This window comes from Papio anubis, unplaced genomic scaffold (assembly GCF_008728515.1).
Source record: "Papio anubis isolate 15944 unplaced genomic scaffold, Panubis1.0 scaffold268, whole genome shotgun sequence".
Taxonomy (NCBI): domain Eukaryota; kingdom Metazoa; phylum Chordata; class Mammalia; order Primates; family Cercopithecidae; genus Papio; species Papio anubis.
Window position 1 is genome coordinate 88,525 of NW_022162761.1, and position 11,817 is coordinate 100,341.

General features: G+C 39.4%; 1 long non-coding RNA gene across 3 annotated transcripts in view; it reads right to left on the reverse strand.

Moving 5' to 3' along the window:
- Positions 1–11,817, reverse strand: part of LOC103886070 — a 64,951-nt gene extending 53,134 nt beyond the window's left edge. For 2 of the 3 annotated variants that reach the window (XR_002523228.2, XR_002523226.2), the window contains exons 1-2: positions 11,266–11,817; positions 8,643–8,709 (exon numbers count right to left, since the gene is read on the reverse strand). This is a non-coding gene — a long non-coding RNA (uncharacterized LOC103886070). The remainder of the gene's footprint in view (positions 1–8,642; positions 8,710–11,265) is intronic. The other variant, XR_002523227.2, reaches the window with a different exon arrangement.

Genomic DNA, 11,817 nt, shown 5'->3' on the forward strand with positions numbered 1-11,817 from the left:
CCACTTAATAGGAACAATATGCAGTATTTGGTTTTCTCTTCCTGCTTTAGTTTGTTAAGGATAATGACCTCTAGCTCCATCCGTGTTCCTGCAAAGGACATGATCTTGTTCTTTTTTATGGCTACATAGTGTTCCATGATGTATATGTATCACATTTTCTTTATCCAGAGTACCATTAATGGGCATGTAGATTGATTCCATGCCTTTGCTATTGTGAGTAGTGCAGCAATGAGCGTACATATGCACAAGTCTTTATAATAGAATGATTCAAATTCCTTTGGGTATATGCCCAGTAATGGGATTGCTGGATCAAATGGCATTTCTGTTTTTAGGTCTTTGAATAGCCACACTGTCTTCCACAATGGTTGAACTAATTTACACTCCCATCAACAGTGTATGTGTTCCTTTTTCTGTGCAACTTCACCAGAATCTGTTACATTTTGACTTTTTAATAATAGCCATTCTAACTTGTGTGAGATGGTATCTCATTATGGTTTTCATTGCATTTCTCTAATGATCAGTAATGTTGAGCTTTTTTTATATGCTTGTTGGCTGCATGTATGTGTTCTTTTGAAAAGTGTCTGTTCACGTCCTTTGTCCACTTTTTAGATGGTGTTATTTGTTTCAGGCTTGCAAATTCGTTTATGTCCCCTGTAGATGCTGGATATTAGACCTTTGTCAGATGCACAGATTGCAAAAATTTCCTCCTACTATGTAGGTTGTCTGTTCACTCTGTTGATAGTTTTCTTTTTCATACAGAAGTTCTTTAGTTTAATTAGATCCCATTTGTCAATTTGCTTTTGTTGAAATTGCTTTTGAAACCACGGCTTTAAGTCAAAGTCTCATATGTCTTTGAAAAGCAGTGTCCCAGGATGTTCAGTTTCATGAGAGAAGTGAGAGAAGTGAGACACCTGGTTTTGAGTGAATGCTTGGTTGATTACCTGGTATCCTTATTGCATATCTTTATGGAAAATAGCCTAGCTGAGAACATCCTTAAAATGCACACAAATCCAGTAACTCAAAATCCTGAAATTTTTCACAGGATGCAAATGATATCTGAAGCTCCCTTTACATGTTGTGATTACAAAATGTGCTTTTAATGTGAGCTAATAGAATACATTTCTTCTCTCTATCTCAATGAGGACATCTTTTCTTATGCAGAGAAAGAAGGCAGACAGCCAGAAATGACATGATTACCAGCTACAGTTACATGAAATATACATACATGGACATACATGTTTTTACTTAATAATTTATGACCAGCCCGACTTTGAGGAAACTGAGGCTTAAAGAATTCAAGTAGCTTGTCCCAGGTCACGCCGTCAGGACGTGGTAGAGCTCTGACTCCAGATCAGACCTGTCAGACTCAAAGTCCACCTCAGCCATGATCACCTTGTCAACAACAACAAAGACCTCAATTTATTGAGCATTTTCTGTTGACCAGGCATCTTCTATGTAATATTTCACTTACCATAGTAGGCCCACAATAAAGACGTCATTAACATCTGAAGCCTAGAAAGTTCGTCCCTCCTCAATTTTATACAGCAAGTGCTAAAAATAAGGCTTGCACCCAGGAACCAAAGCCCCTGATCTTTTTACTGTCTCTGGGCTTTCATATGCAGCAGAGACCTACCTGCCTTCCACATAACTCTAAACCTCACGCAACATACCATGCTCAACAGCATGTAGTTCTGTAGCTGATGCTAAAGGCTAACAGTGTCTCCAGCCTGTCAAGGAACAAGGGAAGCTGGAAGGTTCTCTGTCGAGCCTGATACTGTTCACTTGTAAAGCCAAACAGTTCCAAAGACACAGGGAAGTTAAAATTTATAAGATAGAAGTGGGTTGATCATTTTAACACTATATCATTTTAACACCTTATTTCCCCATTAGCTTGTGATCTACTAGAACCTTAGGAAACTTTATGTCCAAGCCCTGTATTCTAACAGATATAGTCCCCCAAGTGCTGAGGTACAAGATCCATATCCAAAAAGCAACAGGTTTCCTCTGCACTAGCAATCACCAACCCAAAAATGTCAAGGAGAAAAAAAAATCCCGTTCATGTAAAACAGTGGGGAAAACACTTATTATAAAATAAATCTAACCAAAAATGTGCAAGGCTTATATGAAGAAAAATGTAAAATGTCACTGAAGAACACATAAATAAATTCCTGGATGAGAAAACTCATTTAAAAATGCTCATTCTCTGTAATTTAATGAATAAATTCAATATTTTCCCAATGCTATTTCACTCTACCAGACTTTTTATAAAAATCTAGCAAGTGAGTCCTACCTTCTTTTCTGAATGACAAAATATTTTTAAATAGCCAAAATAAAAAGTTTAAAGAAAAGAATTCTGGTAATCCTTGCCCTACTAGTTATCAAAACATACTACAAAGAAACCTGCAATGAACAAAAAATATTGTTTTGTTGCAGAAACAGACAGTAGATCTGTTCAAGAGAAAATAAACATAGACTGATGGATTTATATCAATTATGTAATAAAATGAATATTCCATTCAATGGATAAAAAGATTATTCAATAAATTACTTTAGAGGAATTTACTATCTTTGTGGTGGAAAATGACTAAACATTTTTCTTTTCTTTTTTTTTTTTTAAGAGACAAAGAGTTTCGCTTTTGTTGCCCAGGCTGGAGAGCACTGGCATGATCTCAGCTCACTGCAACCTTGCCTCCGGGGTTCAAGCGATTCTCCTGCCTCAGACTCCCAAGTAGCTGGGATTACAGGTGCCCGCCACCACACACAGCTAAATTTTGTGCTTTTTTTTTAGTGGAGACGGGGTTTCACCATATTGGCCAAGCTAGTCTCAAAATCTTGACCTCAGGAGATCTGCCTGCCTCGGCCTCCCAAAGTGCTGGGATTACAGATGTGAGCCACTGTGCCCAGCCACTAAATATTTTTCTTGACAAACTACTCAGCTTATGATTTTAAAAAATCACAAAAGTACTAGAAGAAAATATAGATAAAGTCTTTATAATCCTTGGGGAGAGAAGACCTTCCTATGATTTTTTAAAATGATTCCGTAATGGAAATGATTGATAAACATGACTATATTAAATGAATGTATATTTAATTCAACTTAAATTAAAAGCATCTGCAAGATAAAAGCTGAATGATGAGAACACATGGACACATGGTAGGGAACAAAACACACTTGGGCTTGTTGGAAAGGGAGGTTGGAGGAGTGAGAGCATCAGGAATAATAGCTAATGGATGTTGGGCTTCACAACTAGGTGATGGGATGATCTATGCAGTAAACCACCATGGCACATGTTTACCTATGTAACAAACCTGCACATCATGCACACGTACCCCTGAATTTACAACAAAAGTTGGAAATAAAAAAGAACAAAAATGTACAAGATGAGAGAAAATATTTTTAGTATATAACACCAAGTTTTAATATCCAGAATACATTTAAAAATGTATAAATCAGTGAGAAAAAGGAAAAATAACACAATGGAAAAAAGAGCAAGAAAGATAAATTGCCATTTCTTAGAAGAAACATGCCATTATGAATGTATTCTCAACTTCAATAATATTCTCTCATATTCTTAAAAAAGTAAACTTAAGCTGGGGGCGATGGCTCATGCCTGTAATCCCAGCACTTTGGGAGGCTGAGGCAGGTGGATTGCTTGAGGTCAGGAGTTCGAGACCAACCTGACCAACATAGTGAAATCCCATCTCTACTACAAATACAAAAATTAGCTGGGCATGGTGGCGGGCACCTATAATCCCGATTACTCGGGAGGCTGAGGTAGGAGAATTGCTTGAACCTGGGAGGCAGAGGTTGTAGTGAGCCAAGACTGTGCCATTGCAGTCTAGCCTGGGAGACAGAGCAAGACTCCATCTCAAAAACAAACAACAACAACAACAACAACAAACAAACAAAAGTAAATTTAAACCACAATGAAATACCATTTTTTATCAATTTAACTGGCAAAAATCTCAGACTAGTTATATCCAATGCTGGCAATTAAAAAACAATTTCACTCACTGCACTTGAGAATGAAATCTTTGAGAGGGCAGATATACCATTAGGTTCCTATGCTAGGGGAAACAGATATATGCAAGGGTGTTCAGCATTATTATTATTAATAACCCTAAATCTAAAGTAACATAAATGCCTATTAGTGAGGCTAAGATTTTTTATTTTTTTTTTTGAGATGATGTCTCACTGTCACCCAGGCTGGAGTGCAGTGGCATGAACTCAGCTCACTGCAACCTCTGCTTCCCAGGTTCAAGCAATCCTCCTTCCTCCCTCCTGAGTAGCTGAGACTACAGGTGCCTACCACTGTGCCCAACTAATTCTTGTCTTTTTAGTAGAGACAGAGTTTCATCATGTTGTTCAGGCTGGTCTTGAACTCCTGACCTTAAGTGATCCATCCACCTCTGCCTCCCAAAGTGTTGGGATTACAAGCGTGAGCCACCGCACCAGCCAAGGCTAAGATTATATAAAGAATGGTGCAGTCACACAATGGAATCCTATGTTACTCATGAAAACTATGAAGCAGACCACAGAGTTTGAAATGAAGAAAAGCAAGGTGCAGGTTCCTCAAGAAAGGTGTGATTTTTAGTGTATGTGCATGTGTATGTAAGGCAAATATATACAGCTATATAAGATAGGTTTTATGTCACATAAAAAATATGTCCGTATGTTCCTAAATGCACATGTGTTTGCAACTGCATATACAAAGTGAATATTGCTTCAGACCAGGGGAGAAGTGTGCTGGTGGTGGAAGGGTCTGCCCAGGACCAAAACACTAGCATGGGTCTCACTCACACTCACATGCTCTTTGCCATGAGTCTATTGGAAAACACAGTGTCTTAATTCTCTGGACTTCAGTTCAAAACATGATTTTTTTTTAAGCTGTTATAATTTCCACCATTTTCATAATCATTTTATTATTTAATTCAATTAGAATACTTCATGAGCCACTAAATATTTACAAGCAGGTTTTTTTAAAAAATCAATCATAGAGTCAGTTATCGCAGGGCAATTTCAATTGGAACTGACCTTCTTGGGGGAAACGAGATATTAAAGGGCAATCATGTAGAACAAATAATGTTTCGTCACAGATGAGCTTTTCCCATTGATTCTGTATTCAATATAAATCTAATTATATTTATTGAAGACCCGCAATTATTACTCATCTTATGTGTCTTGATTTCATACTTGCTTGCTCAGTTTTAGTAATGGCAATGCAATCTACTATTAGTTCATTCATGGGAACTCTTTCCTCATTCTGTTCATTCTGTTGTAATTGCAATACAACTATATTATGTATGTGTAAACCATGACATAAGAAGGCAGAACCTTTTCTGCTATTCAGAGTAAGATACCTTTAGCAAAAGGATCCTGAGTCCTTATAGTAACCTGTCTCTTCATCAAAATAAGAACTGAAACAAAAACTGTCTTCAATGCTTTCATATTTTTTTTTGTCTGTTTGTTTGTTTTATTGTCCTGTTCTTAGTTGTCTTCTTCCCCACACCCTTTTTTCCTTCAAACTTTCCTTCAAGTAAAAAATCTCTGTTATTTCTTCCTCAGCTGCCAGAGTCATTTTGGGGAGATGGGGGAGAGTAAATTTAGGCATGAGGATACATGGAGTGCTCTAGTACAGGGATAACCATTTCCAGTAAAGTATTAGTAACTCAGAGGACAGTACCTCAGTGTCAACAGTGCAAATAACCATGATGGCAAAGAACTCACACAGGAACTGGTGAACATCTGTCCTGTCTACTGATAAGTTCATCTTCTTCCCTTCCTCCTTTTCCTTCCATCCTTCTTCCCTTCCTTCTGTTTTCTTTCCCCTTTAACCTCGAAGGCAGTATAGTGAAAACAAGACAGGTAGCCTTTGGTTTGTGGAAAATGACTTACTGGCTGTGGAAAATGAAGCAAGACACATGGCCCATCTTTCTGAACCTTGGGAGCCTTGTCTGTTAATTCACACCTCTATCCCAAGATGCACTTCCAGAGCTTTTTACGAGTTGGAATAGGATTGTTTATGTTGAACATCTGAACTGGAGTTCAGTGGGTGCTTAATAAAGATTAGGTCTTCTCCTTTCTACAGATATTTTCTTTGCAAACTATCTCCAACTGTGAAATTGTGAAACTGGAATTTGGGCCATAATGAATTTCCAACATCGATAAGCATACAGATATAGTCCCCCAATTAAAACTGAAGTGTGTGCGAACACAAATTTACAAGATAAAAAAAAATCTAAGCAATAGTAAGATGAATGCATGCACCACGCAAAAAGATAATGAATAAGCATTGGTATAATACTTATGCTGTGATTCAATTACCTTCATAAAATCTCAAGAGTCTGAAAAGATAAACTGGAACTTCTGGTATTGGAAAATATAGAGTTAAAACATTACAGTCTATCTCTCCTAGTGATCATAACCAGAATTCTGAAAATAATAATCATAAAAGCAATTATCTCAGCACCAATAACATTAGCAGGTGGTTTGGGGAGGGAGGTCAAAATCTGAAGTGCAAACTGTAACAAGAGTAAATGTTGTGTAGAGTTTTCTCTTTTATTACCTCCTGGCTTTGAACCAAGGGCGGTCCCAGTGGGGAACTACCAGAGGGCACAAGCAGCAAAAGCTTAGAGACAAATCTATCTTTCATCCAGAGTAAGAGGAAAAAATGGTATCTACAAGCAGGAGAGTTTGGGGAAGTAGGTCTGATTGTTGTTTAATAAATTTTACCTTCGAAAAATTTTATATTTTCAGAAAAGTTGCAAAGATAGTACAGAGAGATCTTGTACACATTCACTCAGTTTCCCCCATTATTTACATCTTACATTACCATAGTTCGTGTGTTGAAGCTAAGAGACCTATATGAGTACATTACTGATATGGATTGGCTGTGTCCTCACCCAAATCTCATCTTGAATTGTAGCTCCCATAATTTCCTCATGTTGTGGGAGGGCCATAATTGAAGATAATTGAATCATGGGGTGGTTTCTCCCATACTGTTCTTGTGGTAGTGAATAAGTCTCATGAGATCTGAGGGTTTTATAAGGAGTTTCCCCTTTTGCTTGGCTCTCATTCTCTCTTGACTGCTGCCATGTAAGACATGCCTTTCTCCTTCCATCATAGTTTTGAGGCCTCCTCAGCCACGTGGAACTGTGAGTCCATTAAATCTCTTTTTCTTCATAAATTACTCAGTCTCAGGTATATCTTTATCAGCAATGTGAAACAGACTAATACCAATAACTGTTAACTAAACTAGGCTTTATTTGGATTCACTAGTTTTTCCACTGAAGTTCTTATTCTGTGCCAGGATCCAATCTAGGATGCCATAGTGCATTTAGTCATCACATCAGCTTAGTCTTTTCTGCTCAATGGCAGTTTCTCAGTCTTTCCTTATTTTCCACGCCCTTAAGAATTTTGAGGCGTATGCATTGAATATTTTGTAGAATGTCCTTCAAATTGGGTTTTTCTGATGTTTTGCTCATGCTTAGACTGGACTTACGGTTTGAGGGTAAAATATCAAAGAAGTGAAGTGCCCTTTACCTAACATCATATGAGAGGTACACGCTATCAACAGAACTTATCACTGGTGATGTTAGTCTTCATCACCTGGTCCAAAGAGTGTTTGTTGGGTTGAAAGCAAGTCACTAGGTCTAGCACCCACTCAAAGTGAGTAGGAGGAGAACCTATATAAATTACTTGGGATTCTGCTGTAAGGAAGATTTGTCTCTTTTCCCCCATGTTTATGTTTATGCCTTGAGAGTAGCATAAACATAAAATGTAAAATTGTCTGGTGGGTTTTCTGAGGTTCGTACAAATGTAAATTTTAATATATGTGGATGTAATACACATGACAGCTATAGCATAAAAGGGGAAGGGCAGTCATTCCTACAGCAACTGCTAAAAATATATATTAAGTAAAAAAAAAAGATAAATTTAAATGGATTACTAAAAGATGTTCAAACAATCAAAATGAAGGCACGAAAAAAAGAATAAAAAAACACAGACACACCGATGAAGTCACAACCAAAGCAAATAATAAAATGACACATATAAAACCAACTGTCTTAGTCTGTTCAGGCTGTTATAACAAAATGCCATAAAACAAGGTGCCTTATAAACAACAAATATTTATTTCTCATAGTTTAGAGACTACAGAGTCAAAAGATCAAGGCACCAGAAGATCTGGTGTCCCATGAGGACCTGTGTTTTCATCTGGCGGTGATTGTTGTTTTGTTTTGTTTTGAGATAGTGTGTCACTTTGTGACCAAGGCTGGAGTACAGTGCCACAATCTTGGCTCACTGCAGCCTCGACCTCCTGGGCTCAAGCAGTCCTCCTACCTCAGCTTCCCAAGTGGCTGGGACTACAGGCACATGCCACCATGCCTGGCTAATTTTTACATCTTTTGTAGAGACAGGGTTTTGTCATATTGCCCATGCTGGTCTTCAACTCCTGAGCTCAAGCAATCTGCCCACCTTGGCCTCCCAATGTGATGAGATTACAGGCATGAGCCACCACACCCAGGCTCTTAGTCTATTTAGTGCTGCTAAATAAACAGAATCCTGAGGCTAGGTTTTATATATATTTATATATAAACCTATATATATATAAAATATATGTATAGAGGTTAATTTAACTCACGATTCTGGTGGCCAAAAAGTTTTAAGATTGGGCAGCTGCATCTGGTAAGGAACTCAGGCCGCTTCCACTCACCACAGAAAGCAGAAGGGGAGCAGGCATGTACAAAGAGATCATATGTGGAAAGAAGAAATAAGAGAGAGAAATAGATGACACTCATTTTACCAACCTGCTCGAGTGAGAACCAGTCCAGTCCCATGAAGGCAAGAACTCACTCACTCTTGCCAGAGGGTGTTAAGCTATTCATGAGGGATCCACTCCAATGACCCAAACACCTTCCACTAGGTCCCACCTCCCAACTCTGCCACATTGGGTATCAAATCTCAATATGAGTTTTGGTGTGGACAAACCATATATAAGTCACAGCAGCCTGCGTCTTCATAGATGGTGCCTTCTACATCCTCACATGGTGGAAGGAGCGAGGGTTCTCTCTCCGGCCTCTTGTAAGGGCACTAATCCCACTCATGAGGGCCCTGGCATTCACGGCCTAATCACCTCCCAAAGGCCCTACCTCCTAATACCATCATCTTGGGCGTTAGGATTTCAGCATATAAATTTTGGGAACACAAGTTGTAGCACCAATGTTGTTAAAGATCACATTACATGTAAATGGTAAACACGCCAATTAAAAGAGATTGTCAGATCGGATTTTTTTAACTGTCATATGCTGCTATATTAATAATAGCTGAACTTGAATATTCATTGTAATGTATACACAACGAAAATGGAATTTTATCTGTGAATGAGTTGAGTCACCATATAAATTACCTTCTCTCTGGTTATAGAAGATTTTTTTATTTAAATATCCTCTTAAGGTCTGGCTGGGGCAGCTCTGCTCTATAGCAAATTTGGCCAGACGCACTTAAACCACTCGAATGGCTCAACAATGTTGACTGCTCGACAGCCATTTGCCCCTCTTCCTTGTTAACAGAGCTCTGATTGTGTTCAGCACCCAGAGAAGAATCACTGGCCTAAGTGAATTGTAAATATCCTATTTATTTTCGCCAGTCAATAATCTATAGGTGTACATATGACTCAGTTTTGGCCAATGAATCTAGGATATAAATATATCTTCTTTCTGAGAGAAGAGAGAATTTTTGTTTGTTTGCAGACCCTCCCTTGCTTTATGTCTTGAACTCTGTTGTTAAGGAAGAGAAGGAGACACTTAGAGTTGTGGTAATTCTCTACTACCATGAAGGCAGCAGAGTACGTGAAGGAGAAAGATAAAAGGATTCTGATGAATCAACCCGAAGGGTCCATACTCTACTATTGATCTTTTCGTCTAGTAAACAAGAAATATTTTTAAAGGCAGAATGTGTGGTTTTTTTTGTTTGTTTGAGACGGAGTCTCACTTTCTCACCCAGGATGGGGTGCAGTGGTGCAATCTCGACTCACTGCAACCTCTGCCTCCCGGGTTCAAGAGATTCTCCTGCCTCAGCTTCCCAAGTAGCTGGGACTACAGGTGCCAGCCACCATACCCAGCTAATTTTTGTATTTTTAGTAGAGACGGGGCTTCACCATGTTGGCCAGGGTGGTCTCGATCTCTTGACCTCGTGATCTGCCCGCCTCGGCCTCCCGAAGTGCTGGCATTACAGGCGTGAGCCACAGGGCCGGGCCAGCCAAAACTGTTCTTAACTGAAATGAGAACAATGAGTCTGGTCTTTCCCAATACGGAATGCAAAATCTGCCATTTTGTCCTTTCGTCACTGTTAGGGCCATTGTCCTTTTCTCCCTCTCCCAGCCACTTAATTTGGAGGGAACCATTGCCTGGAGACAGTGAAAGTTTAGTAGAATAAGAGGCAGAACACTATTCATGTATTGCAGAGCCAATAATACTACAAGGTTCGGATACATCATTCACTCCAAGTTCTGTGTTTCAAATGAGTGGAATGGATAATACACAGATAAATATGTAAGGTCAGGTTGTGTTATTTAAAAAAGTAGGCAGAGTAAGAGCATGTTGGGAGTTATTCTAGATGAAATGGTCAGAGAAGAACCACTATTTCAGAACTTTATACAGAGCCTAATTTGGGACTTTTTCACTTTCTCTGAGAGGTAATAAGGAAATTGTGAACTTATAGAACTTTATTAAAGCTCCACATTAATAATCTAAACTCAACGAGGGTAGTAGAGCAACCTTTAAACCTTTGAGGTTTTTTTGCTTTAGGAAAACTGTTAAATTTCATTGTGAGATTAATCAATACATAACAGCTCACAAACGTGGCATGTCAATAAGGGGACAACTTAAAAGTTAAGAAAATGATGGCCAGCTAATGACAAGCTATGCAAGATGGTAAAAAACAGAACAGAGAAAAAAACTGTAAAGTTAAAAAGGCAAATGTAACAGGACAAGCCAGAGGAACCGCGGGCGTGGGGAACAAGTCATCAAGGCAATTGGAAATTTTTGTGGATATGATACTGATGTCAGGAAACTTTGGGTGGGGCAGAAACTTGAGTGACAGATGTTGTTCAAAAACAATGTGATTCATGACCTTATTTACAGCAGGAAGAATCAGAGTTCCAGCTATTCCTAACAGCGATACTGCGGAGCTTAGGAAGAGAACTCCTTAGGGGACATATCAGGTTTAAAACCACAACCCTCATTTTTCTTATCTATGGCTCTTACGTAGTCTGGGAATTCTGAAACCTGGGAGAGGCGGGGATCAAAAATCTGGAGGTTAGAAGATTCCAAGTCATTCATTAAAGTCCCGATGCGGCCGGCCCCCAAGATCTCAAAAGGAAATATTGCCGAGTTCCATTTCGCAGAGCATCTATTTCCTCTTGAGTATTGCAGATGTAATCATAAACACAAGCCAGTTACAGCCACAACTTCATGCTCTAGGGAGAACCCAGTGGCTCCTGCAAAGTCCTTACGCTGCTAGAAACCCCGCCCCCATTCGTAACCATGGGAACGGCTGACACGCTGAGAGCCGGAGATAACCCTGTTCCGCCCCCTCCCTGACAGATATTGTTTCCCACTGTCTGTCCACATGGGCGCACCGCCTCGCTATTGGCCTGGGCTCCAGGACTGTGCCTGGCCTCAGCCAGTAAACGGCCTGTGCACGTGCACGCCGGAGCCTCCCGATTGGCCAACACTGCTTGATCACGCACGGCCTTCCTGCGCCAACCCACGCGTAGGAGCGCCAATGAAATGACTCAGTGACCATCTACAACAAAT